Source organism: Bactrocera latifrons, unplaced genomic scaffold, assembly GCF_001853355.1.
Source record: "Bactrocera latifrons isolate USDA-ARS-PBARC rearing strain unplaced genomic scaffold, ASM185335v1 scaffold_81, whole genome shotgun sequence".
NCBI classification, from domain to species: Eukaryota; Metazoa; Arthropoda; class Insecta; order Diptera; family Tephritidae; genus Bactrocera; species Bactrocera latifrons.
This window is the reverse complement of record NW_017537501.1, coordinates 1,111,684-1,120,885: the sequence shown is the minus strand read 5'-3', so window position 1 is coordinate 1,120,885 and position 9,202 is coordinate 1,111,684. Positions and strand designations below refer to the sequence as shown.

General features: G+C 30.3%; 1 protein-coding gene across 2 annotated transcripts in view; it reads left to right on the top strand.

Annotated features, from left to right (window-relative positions):
- LOC108976928 (myb-like protein Q) overlaps window positions 1–9,202 on the top strand; it is a 35,071-nt gene that overhangs the window by 19,649 nt on the left and 6,220 nt on the right. The gene's annotated exons all lie outside the window — the stretch shown is intronic.

Sequence of the window (9,202 nt, the reverse complement as noted above, 5' to 3'; positions counted from 1 at the left end):
AGCAGTTTTTCGAAATGCATTGTAAACTCGTGAATTTAGTGAATTTTAAATTTTAAATATTTTAAGAATTGTAGTCTCTCGAAAATTCGTTTAAAATATTGTTTATTTTCTTCACTATCGATAAAAAAAATACTAAAATAACATGTGACATCTCTGTATAATGAACCAGCAACCAATTACATCTTTTAAGTTGATTTTTCAATTAAAAAATAAAGAACCATAATAATTTCATAGCAATACTTATATCATTAGTTCGTGATCCAAGCTACATTTAAGTATAAATACATTTCAGTATATATAAATAGTTTGGTATTCTTTTCCACAGTGCAATTTCCTTCAATTATCGCTTATTATTTATGCAAATTTAATAGTTATACGAATTAGAAATTAACTGCTACACGTCTTTGGCTTCACAATTGGGCTTATATATATAATTTAATTTCCACAACCATTACAATCAATCATTCGGTGCTGCTGGAATGAGCAAATTTACACTTATTATTCTTTTCCACTACTTAAATATTCATTAGTTACGGTTATGAATTTAACTAAATAACTGTTTAGCTGAAAACTATTTGACACGAATGAAACGAAACTTTAAATAATTGAAAGAATATTGAATTTCCAAAAGAAAGCTAAAACTCAACTGACTTATAAAAATGCATAGAATATTTAAAATTGTTGTGGTGAAATAACTGCTATATATGTATAAAAGTAAATTAGTGGATGCATTCAAAGCTTTTGTTTTGCTTATAGTGACTAGTAAAAGAATTTACAGTCAACAATTATAATAGCTAGAATATATTATGCAATAATTCCGGTGCATGCTTTGGGCCTTGAAAGTTTACTTCACTTATGGATTTAAAGAGTAAAACATAAAAAAGTAGAATTCATAGAAAAATAAAAATTTTAGTGGAATTCGTGGATAATTACTGAAGTATTTGTATATAGTCTACAAACATATGCATTTACATTGGAATTTAGTTGAACGTCGTAGGCTTTCTAAACGAATATTAGCAGAATTGCAAAAATTTGTTTTTTTCTTTAACAAGAAATTGGAAAGCAATATAATATTGTTCATATTTTTGGTGGAAAACGGTTCCTTACTTACTAACTTTCGCTAATAATATGAGAGGACTATGCTTTAGTAGGAGATCTAGGAAACGATGGTAATCAATAATAATATACTTGTATATACCAAAGTTTTGAATAATTTTTAAACTTTTTATGATTTTGTAATAACTTTTATAAAGAACTGTTTTTATAAAAACAACTATTTATTTTGAAAAGTCTTACAAAGAAAACCCTCATATAGTGCCAGTCTACCAGAAATTGATCATATCTGCTCATTTAGGCTGCTCTCAAATTTTTATGCTCAATCTAAAATATCATTAAAATGTGTTGAGCTTAGTAAAATCTTCCGATTTTGTTGGTATTGTCAACCAAAAATAGTTAAAAAGTAATTTTGCAAAGCTCATTCGTGAAATTTATATTTGACCAAAATTATTTTTCAAAGAATCGTTCATAACAGTTCAGTATATGTTTTATAACATTGCATGACTTTAATGTTCATTAAATCCAGTATAAACGTTTTCTTTAATGTCTTTAAAAATCAGCTATTGTTCCCTTAATGCCAAGGTCCCAACTTGTTGGTCTATTAGAGTTCATGTCTTTCAGCAGCAGTCAAAGGTATATTTTCTGAGAACTGGCAACGTTCCGGTCAATAATAAGAATATGTTATACCTGCAAATTCAATTTATAAATTTTATAAAAAATTTCTTTTCAAGTATTATTCCAAAATTTTTGAAATAATTTTAAGGTATACTTCCGGCAATACATTATTCAGTACACCTTTATTTGATTTTTCTCAAAGGAGAAAGAACTCCTTTTGCTTAAATACATTTCAAATGTTCCACAAGCCGCTTTAAAAGCTCTCTCACTGGTATTCCAAAACTTACAATTTCGTTTGATAATCACTAAATTTTAAACTAAAAACAATTCATTTAATAATAATTTAATTTAATTATTACTTATTTGACAAAATTGCTTCACCTCGCAGCGGTAAGTCACACTGCTTTCTGAAATATGCAAAATCAAATGTGCTGCGCAATAAAAACAATAAAAAACAACAACAAAATAAACGAAACCACAAAACTAGTAATAGCAGCTAACAGCTAGTTAAACTAGAATATGTATAGGTGTGTATAATAAATATATACATATATACAACATTCTGTCTGTCTCTTATACACATCTAGATGTGTATAAGAGACAGGTATATATGTATATAAATATATATTATATATATTTATACTATATAGTTTGGCAACTACAAACTTTTCAAGCTGCCTAACTAAGTATGTAATGCAACGTGTTTTAAGTGGAAAATAAAAAAGAATGACAAAGATGAAAACGAAAGCGAAATAAATTGCAATCAGTAGAAAAATTCCCATAATTTCGTTTAAATAACAGTGCAAGTGGCACCCGGCACCAGGCACCGTTCAGCAAAGCGCCGACCAGGTAAATACCCCTACACACGCAAGCCACACAGTACGTTGTTGCTGTTTTGGCTAGTCGTGGCGAGCAGATATGACAGCCTATTAAGTTGATGATGACGATAATGACGTTCATTTATATATATACTATATATGTGTGTATGTAAATCGCAACTAACGGCAATAATGCACCTTTGTGACAGCAATTTCCACATGTCCACATGTCCACACGTATGAACACAGCTCGAATTGAGTAAAATTAGACAGACATGGCGAGTCTTGTATGCTTGGCTTAAAATAAACACAAACGCAATGCTGTCAGCGGCGTTTGTGGCATGTTCAAGTGAAAGCAATTTAAAGTGAAATGTTGCAATAATGCAAACGCCACCAAATGTGGCAGAGAGCAAAAATAAAAGCAACTGCACAGCCAACTACGCAATTGCAATTTGCAAACAGATATGTTAAGCTTTGCCATGTTGTGGTGTGCTATGCTATGCTACGTTGTGTTATGTGACATATGTGTACCTATGATGTTAAGCAACTTCGGCATAGCTTTTGCTAATGCAGTAATGCAACTTCACTCACTCGAATATATTTTCAATGCACATAATGTGCACATATATTATATATATGTACATTAGGGTGATTCTTATTTTAAAAGTTTATTCTTGCTTTAAAGTTTCAGTCTTTGGCTTTTAATAATTATCAACAATTGATTTTCAATTTAAAGCGTGCATAAATCATATCTTATTCCGATGTATATGACATGAGACATTTTTGATATTATATATTAAGTATGTAAATCTACAACTTTGAAAATATTATATTCTAATACAAAATTGTATGCACTACAAAAAAGCTCCGGATAATTTTTGCCATAAAACTACTCCTTAAAAAGTTATACGTAGTTAAAGCTATACATCAAGTGTACTGAGCTTTCAAACAGTTGCCTTCTATACTCCTTATTGCTCATACGACATGGTGTACTAAATGCATGCAGTACTTTTGATGCATAACTTTAACTGTGTATAACTTGCAAAGCAACTTGCAAAGTTTTTGTGACAAAATCACTTATTGTAGAGCGAAAAGTTTTGCTTTCGAATATGCTGCCTGCAAAGTTGTAGATTTATTTGCTTTGGAGTGAATTGAAAAGATCAGAAGTAAAATATTTAAGTTGGATAATTTTCTTAGGCAAAAACTGACGCTGATAAAAAAAATCAACTTGGCAAATAACACACACCCTAAGGTACGTTTATATATGCATATGGCTGCCAACCCGTGCGCAAATGCCAAAGCAACAGCCACAAATGCCAGAGATCAGCGCAATGGAAGCTTGCCACATTCTGTCAGCTGCGCTGAACCACAAGTTGCGGCTATGTATAATAATAAATACATAAATATAAGCATATATAAATACAAACCTGCAAAAATATATACCTACAGACATACACAAATACATACTCATATTTTCAATACAAGATGCATTTGTGTGTGGCTACCAAACTACTAAAAGCTTATAATAACAGATGCAAGATAAAACCGCCGTCTTTTATTATTTCTTTTTTTTTTTAATTTAAAATGGTGTGTAGAAATGTGTGCCACAATATACAACCAAATAAAAATATACATAAAAATATACATTAGTAGCAAGTTTTCGTATTGAAATAGTAGTTGCTCAAACAGCTGTTTGCCTGCCAAAGCAACATGAGTTGCTCGCTTAAGTCTTTTGATTGTTATGCTTGTATGCGCAAAAATCGCAACTAAGCGTAGCGTAAAATGGGATTTGTAAACATATTTATGCATACATAGATGCTCATATTAACATATATTATATTATATTACGTACATATAATAAGTATAATATATAATTTTTCCGCTGGTGCTTGTTTGCTACGCTGTTGCTGTTATGCAAGTTTTTCGTATGGTTGCTAACATCTGTAGAAAGGAAAATTAAGCTCGTGCTTCAAGAAAAAAACTAAAAAAAACGCAGTAGCCTCAAACACGTAATCACAGCACATACACACGTATGTATATATATAATCATTCGCATATCGTTAATGCTGATTTTTGATTATACGAATGTTCAAATTCCGCTTGCAAATTTCACGCATCACTAGAATATTTAATGATCACGTGCACACAAAATTCAAATTTTGATCGTTTTTTAACTGCCTGCCACTAATGAGTACTTGTTTATGCAGTCGCTTTTTATTAGACTACATTTGCCATAATAATTATACATTTTTGATGCACAACAATGATAAAGTAATTTTGCAAATTTCGCATGTCTCTTGTGTCTTGCATACAGATTTTAGCACATATGGGCCTACATTTGCCCATAAACAGCTGCGCAGGTATATTTGTATAATTGTTTGTACTTATATGAGCCGATGACGCAAATGCTCTTCATATAAATGAATTGGATACGGGAAGCGTGCCGAGTTGGCTAGTGTTGAACCTGTAGAACATACTATATCGATATATGATAATTACGCACAATGGCATCGATAGCTCTGTAATTTACGATATTATGCAAAGAAATATTTATATGAATATGTGCTATGTTGTAGCGTCAAATTTGAACATTTCGTTATAAGGAATCGTTGAAGTATAAGAAAATAGTTTCTTTTTGATTTAGGCTTATTTGCTCTCAATAAAAACAGCATGTGATTTAGGTGCTTATTTCTGCAAGCAAGCATCATATAGCTTAGGAGTATGAGTATGATATAATTGCCTAAAATTAAAATTAAGAAATATTGTTAACTTCGCTCCACAGAAACCATAATATCTTTCATAAGTGCATTTCTTATATCAAAAAAAGTGTAGCGACATACCTCTGTCTTGATTTTGAAGGATCAGTTTGTATGGCAGCCATATGTTATAGTAGTCCGATCTAAACGATATGTTGGGAGATTGTAGAGTTGCTCTGAAAAGTAGTCTATGAACAATTTCGTGAAGATATCTCGTCAAATAAAAAGGGTTTCCTTACAGGAACTTGAATTTGAACGATCAGTTTGTATGGCAGCTATATGCTATAGTGGTTCGATATCGGTGGTTCCAACATATGAGCAACTTCTTGAAGAGAAGAAAAAAACAAATTTTCAAAAAGGCATGTTTCAGATTGATATCTCAAATTTAGGAACTAAATCGACTCAGCTTATCACGCGGCTAACTTAGATGTACATACATACATATATAATATTAAAAATTAGCAAAAATTTAGAACAAAAATATTTTCAAAAATGTATTTTGCTTTTCTATCAAGCTCATATTATTTCCTGATTCTACCTTCAAAAAATAATTATACTCATTACATATATGATTAGCTCACAAATCTTTGTCCTTGAAACAGAAATATTCAAGGTTGAATGCTTCACTGAACACCACTTTATTAGCTCTCTATTCAAGCTATCTACATATGTACATACGTTCTCATACTAATATATGTACTTGTATATGTACATATATATTTATATATGTATTTGTATATCTTTGAGCATTGCGTACCAACGGTATTCAGTGTTTGCAAGCAAATAACAATAAAAAAAAACGTTATTTATTATTTCGAGTAAATAAAATATTTTCGTATTTACTTGACGTAATTCTCGCTAAAATCACGTATAGTACTTGCATGAATACAGATTATTTAGTTAAATACGATTTTTTAACGTTTTGTTTATCTTAAGCGGGAAAAGAAAATTATTTTCTGTTAAATTCGTGCATTTTTTGTGCTAAACGCCATAGAAATAATTTTATTTTAAATATAAATTTAACTAAAAAGTGACGAAACTTAGTAAAGTAAAAAAAAATTCTTTATTTACTATTATAAATGAATATATATAATATAATTACTTACCAAAAAGGAAATAATGTTATAAAAATATGCAATGTTTTGGTTCAGACCTTCTTTAAGCCGCAATTATACTTTTATTTGTAGGTGAGATTTGAAGTTATCCATATTAGAGGCCGTAAAAGTTTTAAGGCACTTCCAAAAAATCTGAAAAATTTTATGAAAAGTTTTTTCTTATCTGAAATACTATCGAAGCGTTATCTAGCAGCGCCTTCTAATCAAAAAAGTATTTTTCAAAATTCATTTTTAAGCTCAGAGTTTCTTTTTTTTCAGAGAAATAGATGACAAATTCGAAATTCTCTACCTATAAGCAAAATCTATTTTCCAAACAAATTTAATTCGCCCAAATGGCCTTAGCATTACTTAGAGCATAACCTTTGTATTTTATTTATTTTAAATATAATAAAAAATAATATAAAAATAATTTGAGGTATAATATTTGCACTTTCAATCATAAAGCTTAAATAGCGCAAACAAAATGTTTCATTTCGAATAAATTAACAGTCATACACTAATTTAACAGACAAGTGAAAAAATTGCACTCGACTGAAAGCGCCAATATGTAGAAATGTATATGCATAACTCTCAAGTATAATTTATGCGACCAAGTGAACTCGGAAGATGCTGGCATTTTAAAGTCGAAAGAGCGAAAATGTCTGGTGCTTTGAGGTTTTGACTTATTTACATACTTGTTTAACTCTTATTTTTTATATTTCACCTCAATTTTTTTACTTTTTTGTTGCTTTTGTGTTGCTTTAACATTTTGCCTTCCCGGAATTGCGAAATGAATCATATGGTTCATAACAAAATCTGTATTTGCATATTTCGTCTGCGAGAAAAAAAGTATCTTCAAGGAAGCTGCCTTTGAGGCTGAAAAAATGCCACGAAGAAATCAGTACACAAGTTTTTGAATTAGGTGACATAGTATAATTATTATTTTTTTTTTTAACTGCGAATTATGCATAAGCGACTGTGGTGTAATGACTAAATATGAAAATAAAGTGGAGATATTATGTAAATGAAAAACGGCCAAGTCAAGCTTTCTGAAGTTTTTCATGTTGTAGTTGATGTAAAAAACATAATATATATATTTTTTTAAATACCTAAACTGTACAACAACGCGTCATCAAATTTCTTGCAGTTAAACTCTATTTCATGTTTTTTCTAGTCCCTTAAGCTTTCGCGACTTTGTGGAGCTTTTATTCTGAGAGGTATTTAAACTTTCAGAAAGCTAAGCCGTCTGTAAACATTGGGAACTTATAAAAACTTATAAAGAATAATAAATTGTTCTGAATCCAAATTAAGAGCATAAGAGGTCAAAGCTAGTTTAGCCAAAGGTATTGAAACACGACCTTGTTTTATGGCGTATTTATAGGATGGAGTTTTTTTATTGCTTTCAGTATTCTGCCGCTACTATTTCTAATTTTCAAGGCATAATGTGTTACAGCCGCAGTTTATTGTGGCTTAAACCTTAAAGCGCGAAGTTCAGTCAAACAGTAATCCAGTAACTATCTCTCTATATGACTAGCATTACTGTTTAAATTACTACTATTATTTCTAACCTCCTTACTGCTCATTTTTAATTACTACATATCAATTTGCAGTGATCTTGAACTCTCAAGTAACAAGCAGGTCAGCGCTTAACTTTATTTCAGCAAGCTCAATTGAGCGCGCTTACAACATATGTTAGCAAAGGAAATACAACAAACCAGCCAATGTGTAAACAACTTGCAAAACACGCATTACTAAACTGTAAATCTGTGAGCTAATCGCTTAAAAAAAAAGAAAAAAAGATATAACTAAAACGATTAGCTGCAACACGATCTTTGAGCTGATATCATTACCGCATCGGCCTGAACAACATTTTCCATAATGCGTACGTGTACTGACTTTGTTGTTGCGGGTAATGAACTAAATGCATGATTAACCCAAAATAAATGTACAGAAAATTTGTTTTTTTTTCTGTGCGAAGATTATGATAATTTAATTTTTTGTGCATAATTTAATTAATTTCCAAAAAAAAATTTTCTGACAAAGTTTTTAGGGAAAAAAATTAAATTTTATTTTGTTGTTTCTAATAAAAACACTTTTTTTCTAACGAAAATAAGAGCAATAAAACTTTATAACAAAAAAAAATTTTGTTTGGTTGGCAATTTTTTATAAAACTATTATTTTACCAAAATATTTACAAAAAAAAGTGAAAAAAACTCTAAACTTTTTTTTTATCAAATTCGCTTCTAATGGTCTGCGTGTCATTGTCGCCGTAATTACCGACAACTTTTAATGGCCGTCGATAATTTTGTAATTAAGAATAATTGTGCTTTTACAAAACTCGCGCATTTTCGGAAATACTTACATATGTATATACGCTTGGTGTGTGTGTTAGTATAAATTTATGTGCTCAATCAGCGAAGAGCGCACGTCTACAAAACGGTTCTTAATAAACGTTGTCGTTGTTTTTATGCACAAATCGATTTCGATTTTTTTCTCGATAGTAAAGTGACTCGAAAGCAGCAGATAATGCTGGCTTCATTCTAAATAAATTGTAAGTGGTCTTGTGGGTACTTATAGATAAGTATCTTATATCAGCTGACAGTTGCTGGTTCTTGTTTTTGTTTTTTTTTTAGTTTACTTTCTTGTCTCATTTTTATTGCTTTTATTTTTGTTTTGGTCATTTTTGTAATTGTCCCACACATTAACCTGCTCTTTGCTTGCTTTTTTAATCGTTAATTACAATCACGTTTATTTCGTTTGCTTTTTTAATTGCAATGAGTAGCTAAGTGGGTTAGGGTTAATCTACCATCGAGTTCAGTCGTTTTTCCTACGTGCGAGTGTATTTAGTGATTTTTATATATAT